Source organism: Erythrolamprus reginae, chromosome 3 (genome assembly GCF_031021105.1).
Source record: "Erythrolamprus reginae isolate rEryReg1 chromosome 3, rEryReg1.hap1, whole genome shotgun sequence".
Lineage (NCBI taxonomy): Eukaryota > Metazoa > Chordata > Lepidosauria > Squamata > Dipsadidae > Erythrolamprus > Erythrolamprus reginae.
In genome coordinates, this window is record NC_091952.1 from 4,458,822 (window position 1) to 4,470,675 (window position 11,854).

Sequence of the window (11,854 nt, forward strand, 5' to 3'; positions counted from 1 at the left end):
CCTTTCATTTGTTTCCTTTCCTTTCCTTCCTTCTTTCTCCTTTCCTTTCTTCTTCCTTTCCTTTCATTTGTTTCCTTTCCTTTCCTTTCCTTTCCTTCCTTCTTTCTCCTTTCCTTTCTTCTTCCTTTCCTTTCATTTGTTTCCTTTCCTTTCTTCTTCCTTTCCTTTCTTCCTTTCCTTCTTTCTCCTTTCCTTTCTTCTTCCTTTCCTTTCCTTTCATTTGTTTCCTTTCCTTTCCTTCCTTCTTTCTCCTTTCCTTTCTTCTTCCTTTCCTTTTGTTTCCTTTCCTTTCTTCTTCCTTTCCTTTCCTTTCATTTGTTTCCTTTCCTTTTCTTCCTTCTTTCTCCTTCCTTTCCTTTTGTTTCCTTTCCTTTCTTCTTCCTTTCCTTTCTTCCTTTCCTTCTTTCTCCTTTCCTTTCTTCTTCCTTTCCTTTCATTTGTTTCCTTTCCTTTTGTTTCCTTTCCTTTCTTCTTCCTTTCCTTCCTTCTTTCCTTCTTTCTCCTTTCCATTCCTTCTTCCTTTCCTTTCCTTTCATTTGTTTCCTTTCCTTTTGTTTCCTTTCCTTTCTTCTTCCTTTCCTTCCTTCCTTTCCTTCTTTCTCCTTTCCATTCCTTCTTCCTTTCCTTTCCTTTCATTTGTTTCCCTTCCTTTCCTTTCCTTTTGTTTCCTTTCCTTTCTTCTTCCTTTCCTTCCTTCCTTCCCTTCTTTCTCCTTTCCTTTCTTCTTCCTTTCCTTCCTTCCTTTCCTTCTTTCTCCTTTCCTTTCTTCTTCCTTTCCTTTCCTTTCATTTGTTTCCTTTCCTTTCCTTTCTTCTTCCTTTCCTTCCTTCCTTTCCTTCTTTCTCCTTTCCATTCCTTCTTCCTTTCCTTTCCTTTTGTTTCCTTTCCTTCCTTCCCTTCCTTCTTTCTCCTTTCCATTCCTTCTTCCTTTCCTTTCCTTTTTTTCCCTTTCCTTCCTTCCCTTCCTTCTTTCTCCTTTCCATTCCTTCTTCCTTTCCTTTCCTTCCCTTCCTTCTTTCTCCTTTCCATTCCTTCTTCCTTTCTTTTCCTTCCCTTCCCTTCCTTCTTTCTCCTTTCCATTCCTTCTTCCTTTCCTTTCCTTTTGTTTCCTTTCCTTTCTTCTTCCTTCCCTTCCCTTCCTTCCCTTCCTTCTTTCTCCTTTCCATCCCTTCTTCCTTTCCTTTCCTATCTTCTCTATTTCCTTTCCTGTCTTTCCTTCCATTTTCGCTACACCACTGCCTCCCCCCCCCACAATCAGGTCAGCAGCCCACCCCTGGTTAAATGATCTGTTTTGGTCACCACACTACAAAAGAGACGTTGATACTCTAGACAAAGTGCAGAAGAGTTCAGCCAGAATGATAAAGGGACTAGAAGCTAAAACATACGAGGAAAGGTTGCAGGAACTGGGCATGGATAGTCTAGCAAAGAGGAGGTCCAGGGGGGACATGATAACAGTCTACAAATACTTAAAAGGCTGCCACAGGGAGGAAGGGGTCGAGGGGTGGGCTACTGTCCCGATGGGGGGACGACTATGCAGTGGGGTAGTGAAAATGGAGCTCCACCCTAGAGCACCCAATTTGCACTGAAAGATCTTGATAGAAAACGCAGGGCATCCTGCATAAGCCCCGCCCCCAGTGTGGTAGTCAAAATTTTGGTAGCCCTTCACTGAAGGGGTCACATTATTTTCCAAAGCACCAGAGAACCAGACAAGGAGCAACGGATGGAGACTGACCACGGAGAGATTCAACCTGGAAATAAGGAGGAACTTTCTTTTTTTAAAAAAAAATATTTTTTATTATTTTCAAAGTAAAACGGACAAAGACATACAACGTTAAACATTTAAGGAGCTACTGTTGCTCCGCTTATCATAGAAGTCTAACTAGTACAAAATATAAAAAGCTCTAACTGTTACAAGATCTAAGCAGAAAAGTCACACTTGAAGATTACATTATCATTAAATTTAATTATAATTTTTTAAAAAAATTAAGATTATTAAGGAGGAACTTTCTGATGATGAGAACGATCAACTAGTGTGTTCTGCTGGTGTGCCCCAACCTCCTGTAATTACAGGGTAATTCATCCAGAAAGACACACACCACACGATAGAAGGAAAACCCAAAAGTCTTTATCAACAGAAAAAAAGAAACAGCTCCCTTTTTAAACGTCAAAAATTTTCTGGTACACACAAGGCACAGGTTAAATGCAGTCCAATTGCTCACCCAATAACTGGGAAATTGAGTCCAATTCTAAAGTCCAGAAAGTCCACACACAGTCTTGAACAGCAAGAACCATGATCTTGACAAAACAAAGAATCAGATAAACTGCCATGAGGCTAAACCAGCACGCTGCTCTTTTATCTGTAGCACTAATTACAGCAGCCCCACCCAACCACAGGTGGCCTCACTTATCTCCTGTAATAATCCTTCAATTGTTGTCTCCTATGCATCACTCTACGCATGCATGGATGTGTGATAAATTCTTGTTCAGAATCCAGGGATGATAAGGATGATTGATCTCCTCCTGGGCTGTCTGCCAAACTCCCCTCTCCCAAGTCACCCCCACCTTCTTCTTCTTCTGAGGAAACTGCACTACCTGACTCTGTCGGCAATAAAACAGGCCTATGACATGTTGATGTTTCCCCTGCATCCACCTTCACATTCCTCGGGGCAGGAGCTGGGCCAGAGCCAACCACAACACTAGTGGAACAGAGGTTGCCTTCAGAGGTGGTCAAGGCTCCAACACTTGAGACTTTCAAGAAAAGACTGGACTGCTATTGGACTAGCGCGATGTAGGGTCTCCTGCACTAGCAGGACAGTTGGACTAGATGACCTGCAAGGTCCCTTCCAAATCTAATAATAAATAAATAAATCTACAAGGACCACATGACGTATAAGGTCCCTTCCAAGTTTGTTAATTTATTTATTTTATTTATTTTATTTATTTATCCATTTGTCCAATACACAATGCATATGGAAGAGAATAGACATGAAGTAATATATATAAAGATAATATGTAAAGATAGAAGAGAAGATATATGAAAGGAAGACAATATATATGATATATGAGATAAAGGAAAGACAATTGGACAGGGGAAGGAAGGCACACTAGTGCACTTATATACACCCCTTACTGACCTCTTAGAAACCTGTAGAGGTCAATCGTGGAGAGTCTAAGGGAGAAATGTTGGGGGTTAGGGGTTGACACTATTGAGTCCGGTAATGAGTTCCACGCTTCGACAACTCGATTGCTAAAGTCATATTTTTTACAGTCAAGTTTGGAGCGGTTAATATTAAGTTTGAATCTGTTGTGTGCTCTTGTGTTGTTGCGGTTGAAGTTGAAGTAGTCATTGACCGGTAGGACGTTGCAGCATATGATCTTGTGGGCAATAATCTGTGTCTGTAACTTCCCCCACATTGGCTCTACCCAATCCTCTGCATTACATTCAGTCTCAAGGTTAGAGGTCTTCAAACTTGGCAACTTTAAGACTTGGGGACTTCAACTCCCAGAATTCTCCAGCCAGCATAGGATTCTGGGCGTTGAAGTCCACGAGTTGCCAAGTTTGGGGACCCCTGTCCTAAAGCATGGAAATTCTGGAAATTGAAGTCCATACTTTTCCTCAACCATGTTGGGTAGGGAATTCTGGGAGTTGGCCCATTTATCTTAAATAGCAATAGAAACATGGAAGATTGACAGCAGAAAAAGACCTCCTGGTCCATCTAGTCTGCCCTTATACTATTTTTTGTATTTTATCTTAGGATGGATCTATGTTTATCTCAGGCATGTTTACATTCAGTTCCTGTGGATTGACCAACCACGTCTGCTGGAAGTTTGTTCCAAGCATCTACAACTCTTTCAGTAAAATAATATTTTCTCACGTTGCTTCTGATCTTTCCCCCCACTAACCTCAGATTACCAACCATGTTGGGTAGGGAATTCTGGGAGTTGGCCCATTTATCTTAAATAGTAATAGAAACATAGAAGCATAGAAGATTGACAGCAGAAATTGATTGTTCTTGTGTCCACTTTCCTATTAAAAACACTTCCCTCCTGAACCTTATTGAACCATTTCACATATTTAAATGCTTTGATCATGTCCCCCCTTTCCCTTCTGTCCTCCAGACTAGACAGATGAAGTTCATGAAGTCTTTCCTGATACGTTTTATGCTTAAGATCTTCCACCATTTTTGTAGCTTGTCTTTAGACCCGTTGAATTTGATCAAGGTCTCCAGAACTGGACACAGTATTCCAAATGTGGTCTCACCAGTGCTCTATACAGCGGGATCACAACCTCCCTCTTCCTGCTTGTTATACGTCTAGCTATGCAGCCAAGCATCCTACTTGCTTTCCCTACCGGCTGACCACACGGCTCACCCATTTGGAGACTGTCAGAAATCTCTACTCCTAAATCCTTCTCTTCTGAAGTTTCTGCTAACCCAGAATTGTTCTGGTTGTTGTTGTTGTTGTTGTTGTTGTTGTTGTTGTTGTTGTTGTTGTTATTGTTGTAGTTGTAGTAGTTGTAGTTGTTATTATTATTATTATTATTATTATTATTATTATTATTATTATTATTATTTATTAGATTTGTATGCCGCCCCTCTCCGAAGACTTGGAGCGGCATACAAATTGTTGCCAATGCAATACTCAGATTGAGGATTCCTTTTCCCAAGTGCATTATTTTACATTTGGAAACAATGGTTTCTAGTTTAAACCAGTCATATCTCCCTCCCTCCCTCCCTCCCTCCCTATCTATCTATCTATCTATCTATCTATCTATCTATCTACTGTATCTACATCTACCTGTCTGTCTGTCTGTCTGTCTACCTACCTACCTACCTACCTACCTACCTATCTATCTATCTATCTATCTATCTACATCTACCTGTCTGTCTGTCTGTCTGCCTATCTTTATCTATCTATCTATCTATCTATCTATCTATCTATCTATCTATCTATCTATCTATCTATCTATCTATCATCTCTCTCTCTCTCTCTCTCTCTCTCTCTCTCTCTCTCTATCTATCTATCTATCTATCTATCTATCTATCTATCTATCTACATCTACCTGTCTGTCTGTCTGTCTGCCTATCTTTATCTATCTATCTATCTATCTATCTATCTATCTATCTATCTATCTATCTATCATCTATCTATCTATCTATCTATCTATCTATCTATCTATCTATCTATCTATCTACATCTACCTGTCTGTCTGTCTGCCTATCTTTATCTATCTATCTATCTATCTATCTATCTATCATCTATCTATCTATCTATCTATCTATCTATCTATCTATCTATCTATCTATCTATCTATCTATCTATCTCTGTCTCTCTCCCCGGGAGATGGCAGTGCAATCCAACCATGGTCCCCCCCCTTTTTTTTTTAGTTGGATATTTTTGGGATCTCTCTCTTTTTTCCCCTACAGATCCTCAGAAGGAGGAAGTGGGAAGGCTGAAGGTCGAACTCCAAGACTTGGCAACCAGCCTCTGTCCATATTTCCACCCAGCCCAGAGGCGAAATGTCTTGGGAAGAGTAGGGTCGCCCCTTGGTCCGGCTGGGATCAGTCTCCCAGCCTCCTTCCGAAAAGGCTACAAGGGAAAAAATAAACAGATATTTTCGAAAACATTAACGCTGAGCTAGCTTCTTTTCCCCCTGGGGGTGGGGGCGGGGGCTCTCCCTCAACTGAGAGTCACAGAATAAGAGTTGGAAGGGACCTTGGAGGTCATCTACTCCAGGCCCCCTGCCCAATCAGGAGACCCTACACCATTTCTGACTGGTGGCGGTCCAGTCTCTTCTGGAAAGTTTCCATGTTGAATCTCTCCTGGATCAGTGGGGAGGAGGGAGGGAGGAAGGAAGGAAGGAAAGAAGGAAGGAAAGAAGGAAGGAAGGAAGGAAAGAAAGAGGGAGGGAGGGAAGGAGGGAGGGAGGAAGGAAGGAAGGAAGGAATAGGCATTGTCCTTAGACTTCTATGCCACTTCACAGTGCTTTTATTTGTTTGTTTGTTTGTTTTGTCGAAAAAGTGTAGGATTGTAGTAGTAAGTAAGTAGTAAGTAATAAAGTAAGTAATAAGTAGCAAGTAATGAAAAAATAAGATAATAGGACAGTAAGAGAAGGACAGTAGGATTGTAGTAGTAAGTAAGTAGTAAGTAATGAAGTAAGTAGTAAGTAGTAAGTAATAAAAAAATAAGATAATAGGACAGTAAGAGAGGGACAGTAGGCACAATGGTGTGCTTATGCACACCCCTTTATACCCCTCTCTTAGCGGTTTACAGAGCCAGCACATATTGCCCCCAACAATCTGGGTCCTCATTTTACCCACCTGGGAAGGGTGGAAGGCTGAGTCAACCTTAAGCCGTCAGGATCAAACTGCTGGCAGTGGGCAGAGTTAGCCTGTAATACTGCATAGGAAGGAAGAAAGGAAGGAGAGAGGGGGAGAGGGAGGGAGGGAGGAAGGGAAGGAGGAAGGAAGGAAGGAAAGAAGGAAGGAAAGAAAGGAGGAAGGAAAAAAGAAGGGAGGAAGGGAAGGAGGAAGGAAGGAAAGAAGGGAGGGAGGAAGGAAGGGAGGGAGGGAGGGAAGGAGGAAGGAAGGAAGGAAAGAAAGAAGGAAGGAAGGAAGGAAAGGAAGAAGGGAGGAAGGAAAGAAAGAAGGGAGGGAGAAGGGAGGAAGGAAGGAGGGAGGGAGGGAAGGAGGAAGGAAGGAAGGAAAGAAAGAATGGAGGGAGGAAGGAAAGAAAGAATGGAGGAAGGTAGGAAAGAAAGAAGGGAGGAAGGAAGGAGGGAGGGAGGGAAGGAGGAAGGAAGGAAAGAAAGAAAGAATGGAGGAAGGAAGGAAGGAAGGAATAGCAATATCACTTAGACTGATATACTGCTTCATAGTGCTTTTGCAGCCCTCTCTAAGCAGTTTACAGAATCAGCCTCTTGCCCTCAACAATCTGGGTCCTCATTTGACCCACCTCGGAAGGACGGAAGGTTGAGTCCACCTTGAGCCCAATTGCAGGTAGCCGATGTGCTTGTCTTGAGGAATTCTGGGAGTGGAAGTCCAGGAGTCGTCAAGTTGCCAAGGCTGGAGACCCCACCAGCCCACCCCCCGTCCCTCCGCCCGGCCTCTCTGCTCTCAGGCTCATGTGGTGTTGTGATTGGCAACGGAGGGCGAGTACAGGGACCTCTTCCCCTCTGCGGCAGGCCCTGGAGAGCAAGCTGGCACGGGGAACCCAGGCGGAGATTAATCATGTGCCGGGTTCATTGGGCAGGCCTGGGGGCTGGGAAAGGGGGAGTGGGGGGAGAGAGAGGATGCCAAACTCTGGATTGATTTAAACATTGCAGGGTTCCCAGGGAAAGTCCCCGGTTGGAGAACCAGAGTCTAAGCACCGTTGACAGATGAAGTTCTGAACTCCTAGGTAACAGTCAAATAGCACAGCATTTAGAGGGTGGTAACTCTCCTGTCCTTCCCTCCCTGTCTCCCTCCTTCCTCCTTTCCATTCCTTCCTTTTTCTTTCTTTTTCTTTCTTCCTTCTCTCCCATCTCCCTTTCCTTTCCAATTCTTTATTTCCTTTCCATTCCTTCCCTTCCCTTCCCTTCCCTTCCCTTTCCTTCCCTTTCCTTTCCTTTCCCTTCCTATCCTATTCTATCCTTTCCTTTCCTTCTTTCCTTTCCTTTTCAATTCTTTATTTCCTTTCCTTTCCTTTCCTTTCCATTCCTTCCCTTCCTTTCCTTTCCCTTCCTTTCCTTTCCCTTCCTTTCCCTTCCTATCCTATTCTATCCTTTCGTTTCCTTTCCTTCTTTCCTTTCCCTTTCAATTCTTTATTTCCTTTCCTTTCCTTTCCTATTCTATCCTTTCCTTTCCTTTCCTTCCCTTCCTATCCCATTCTATCCTTCCCTTCCCTTCCCTTTCCTTTCCTTTCCTTCCTATCTTATTCTATCATTTCATTTCCTTTCCCTGCCTTTCCTTTCCTTTTCAATTCTTCCTTTCCTTTCTTTCCTTCTTTCCTTTCCCTTTCTCTTCTTTATTTCTTTCCTTTCCTTTTCCTCCTTCCTTTCCCTTTCTCTTCTTCATTTCCTTTCCTTTCCCCTCCCCTCCCATCTTCCCTTCCTTTCTCTCATAGACACATAGAAGATTGACGGCAGAAAAAGACCTCCTGGTCCATCCAGTCTGCCCTTATACTATTTCCTGTATTTTATCTTAGGGTGGATCTATGTTTCTCCCAGGCATGTTTAAATTCAGTTCCTGTGGATTTACCAACCACGTCTGCTGGAAGTTTGTTCCAAGGATCTACTACTCTTTCAGTAAAATAATATTTTCTCACCTTGGTTCTGATCTTTCCCCAACTAACTTCAGATTGTGCTCCCTTGTTCTTGGGTTCACTTTCCTATTAAAAACACTTCCCTCCTGAACCTTATTGAACCCTTTCACACATGTAAATGTTAAAGGGTTAAATAAGGTTTAACCCTCTTCTTTCTTTCCTTCTCTTTGTGTCTCCCTTCCCTTCCAGAATAACAGAATTGTCATTTAGTCCAAACTATACCAATACAGACAAATGGTTATCCAACATCTGCATAAAAACTTCCAAGGTTGGAACATTCACAACTTCTGGAGGAAAGTTGTTCCACTGATCAATCATTCTGAGTATTAGGAAATTTCTCTTTAGTTCTCTTTAGTTCTCTCCTTGTTTAGTTTCCACCCATTGCTTCTTGTTCTACCCTCAGGTGCTTTGGAGGTTGACTCCTTCTTCTTTGTGGCAACCCCTGAGATATTGGAAGGCTGCTATCAAGTCTACCATGGTCCTTCTTCTCATCAAACTAGCCATGCCCAGTTCTGCAACCATTCTTCATATGTTTTAGCCTCCAGTCCCCTAATCCTCTTTGTTGCTCTTCTCTGCACTCTTTCTAGAGTCTCGGCATCCTTTTTGCATTGTGGTGACCAAAACTGTGTGTAGTATTCCAGGTCTGGCCTTACCAAGGCCTTATAAAATGATATTAACACTTCACATGATCTTGATTCTATCCCTCTATTAATGCAGCCTAGAATTATGTTGACTTTTTTGGCAGCTGCTGCACACAGCTGGCTCATATTTAAATGGTTGTTCACCAAGACATCTCTTGCCAGCATCACTTTAAACAATGTGACAGTAAAAGTGATTCTTACCTCTGCTAGGGATTGTATTCAGATAACACCGTCATCTTGCCTAGGGGTTAACTATGTGTGTGAATTTATTAGTGTTTATAAGTGTTGGTAATGACTTATAAAGCCCTACATGGCATTGGACCAGAATACCTATGGGACTGCCTTCTGCTGCACGAATCCCAGTGGCCGATTAGGTCCCACAGAGTTGGCCTTCTCCGGGTCCTGTCGACTAAACAATGTCATCTGGCAGGACCTAGGGGAAGAGCCTTCTCTGTGGTGGCCCCGGCCCTCTGGAATCAACTCCCCCAGAGATTCAAATTTCCCCCACCCTCCTTGCCTTCCATAAGATGTTGAAGACCCACCTATACCGCCAAGCATGGGGGATTGATTTCTCCCCTTACCTTTCCTGACTCAACACGAGATTGGTATGATTGTTTTACAGTTGTTAGTTTTTTATAATAATGGGGTTTTTAATATAGTTTATATTGGATTTGTATTTTATTGTATCTATTGTTGTTGTGAGCCGCTCCAAGTCCTTGGAGAGGCATACAAATCTAATTAATAATAATATAATAATAATAATAATAATAATAATAATAACAACAACAACAACAACAATAATAATTATTATTATTATTTGTTGCTTTATGGTTCTCTGTTTTGGGTGTATCCAGAAAATGGGTAACTTGATGAATGTCAATGTATTCTTGGTCTTGCGTAAGGGTTGATGCAGGTTCATTTTTGTGATGGGTTTTCTTTAAACATATTTGAATTATTTGGTCTGTTCTCATGATGGGTAAATTGGGATGTGGGTGGGGGGTTGCTTTGATTTTCATTGGCACCAAAACCAATTCAACCTAATGCAGTTCACTCAACTCCGCTCAAAGCAGCCCAACTCAACTCAAGTGAACTCAACTCAATACAGTTCAACGCAACATAATTCAAGTTATGCAACTCAACTCAATACAAAGCAACCTGACACAACTCAACTCAACACAGCCCATCCATTCCATCTCGACCCAACCCAATCCAGTCCAACCCAACCCAACCCAACTGAATTCAACTCAACCCAACCCAATCCAGTCCAACCCAACCCAACTGAACCCAACCCAGTCCAACCCAACCCAACCCAACCCAGTCCAACCCAACCCAACCCAATAGAATCCAGTCCAACCCAACCCAACCCAATTGAATCCAACCCAACCCAACTGAATCCAACCCAACCCAATCCAGTGCAAACCACCTAACCTAACCTAATCCAATCCAGTCCAGTCCAGTGCAACCCAACCCAACCCAATCCAACCCAACCCAATCCATATCGTGCCTCCACATCTGTGCATGTAAAAAACTTTTAAGGAAATAAATTTATGTTTTGGAGGCTTTCTGAAGATGTAAAAATCCTATCTTGCAGTCCTGGAGCTGCTGATTAGATTGCAGCAAACCAGTTGATTCTTCCCCTTTCTTTCGTCGTCCAGTTCCAAAGAAGACTCTGAAAACATTTTAAATGTGCCCTTAGGGAAACAGGCCCATTCCCCTTCCTTCCCATGTGGGGGAGCCTGGCAGCCTTTGAGCCTTTCCCAAAATAGCAGCTTTCTAGCAACACTCTGCCCGGCTGCAAGCCAAATGCCAAAATGGGGGAGGGGGGGTGTCCCAATCATAACTCCAGCTTTTCCACTCTGTTTTGATTCCAGAGGAAAAGACAAGAGGGGTGTAGGTAATAACACCAGGTAGCCAGAGGGAGGGGAGGGGGGGGGAGAGAGAGAGACAAAGAGACAAAGAAAGAGAGAAAACTCCCAACACTTTATTTGTTTGTTTGTTTGTTTGTTTGTTTGTATGTTTGTTGATTGATTGATTGTTAGAGTTGGAAGGGACCATGTGGGTCATCAAGTCCAACCCCCTGCCTAAGCAGGAACCCTATAGCATCTCAGCCAAATGGCAGTCCAATTTCCTCTTAAAAAGGTCCAGAGTATTGGAGTTCACAACGTCCGCTGGTAGGTTGTTCCACTGGTTGATCGCTCTGACCGTCAGGAAGTTCTTCCTTATTTCCAGGTTGAATCTCTCCTTGGTCAGCTTCCAGCCGTTGTTCCTCGTCCGGCCATCTGGTTCCCTGAAGAATAAAGTGATCCCCTCCTCTCTGTGGCAACCCCTCGTATACCTGTAGACTGCTATCATGTCCGCTCTGGCCCTCCTTTTCTCTAGGCTATCCATGCCCAGTTCCTGCAGTCTCTCTTCGTAAGTCTTGGTTTCTAGACCCCTGATCATCACTTTACCCTTAGATTATCTACTGTTGACCTCTCCAGATTCCTAAGAGGTCAGTAAGGGGCGAGTACAAGTGCACTAGAGTGCCTTCCGTCCCCTGTCCTATTGCTCTCCTATATCTCCTATACCTTTCTATTCCTATATCTCTTCTTCTATTCTTTCATTGATATGTTCTATTACTATATCTTCTCTTCTCTTCTTTCTTAGATATATTTTACTATGAGTATCTCCTCTATAACTTTCATCATGCATTTTACTACATGTATACCCTCTAAAACCCTCATTGTGTATTGGACAAAATCAATCAATCAATCAATCAATCAATCAATAAATAAATAAATAGAGACAGAGACAGACAGACAGACAGACAGACAGACAGAGAGCTGTTTCTGTTGCTGCTCCAGTCTGAGAAGTTAGCAAACAGCTGCTATTGATCAGGAAACCCCCAGCCAAAGTAAACAGCATCACCGTCC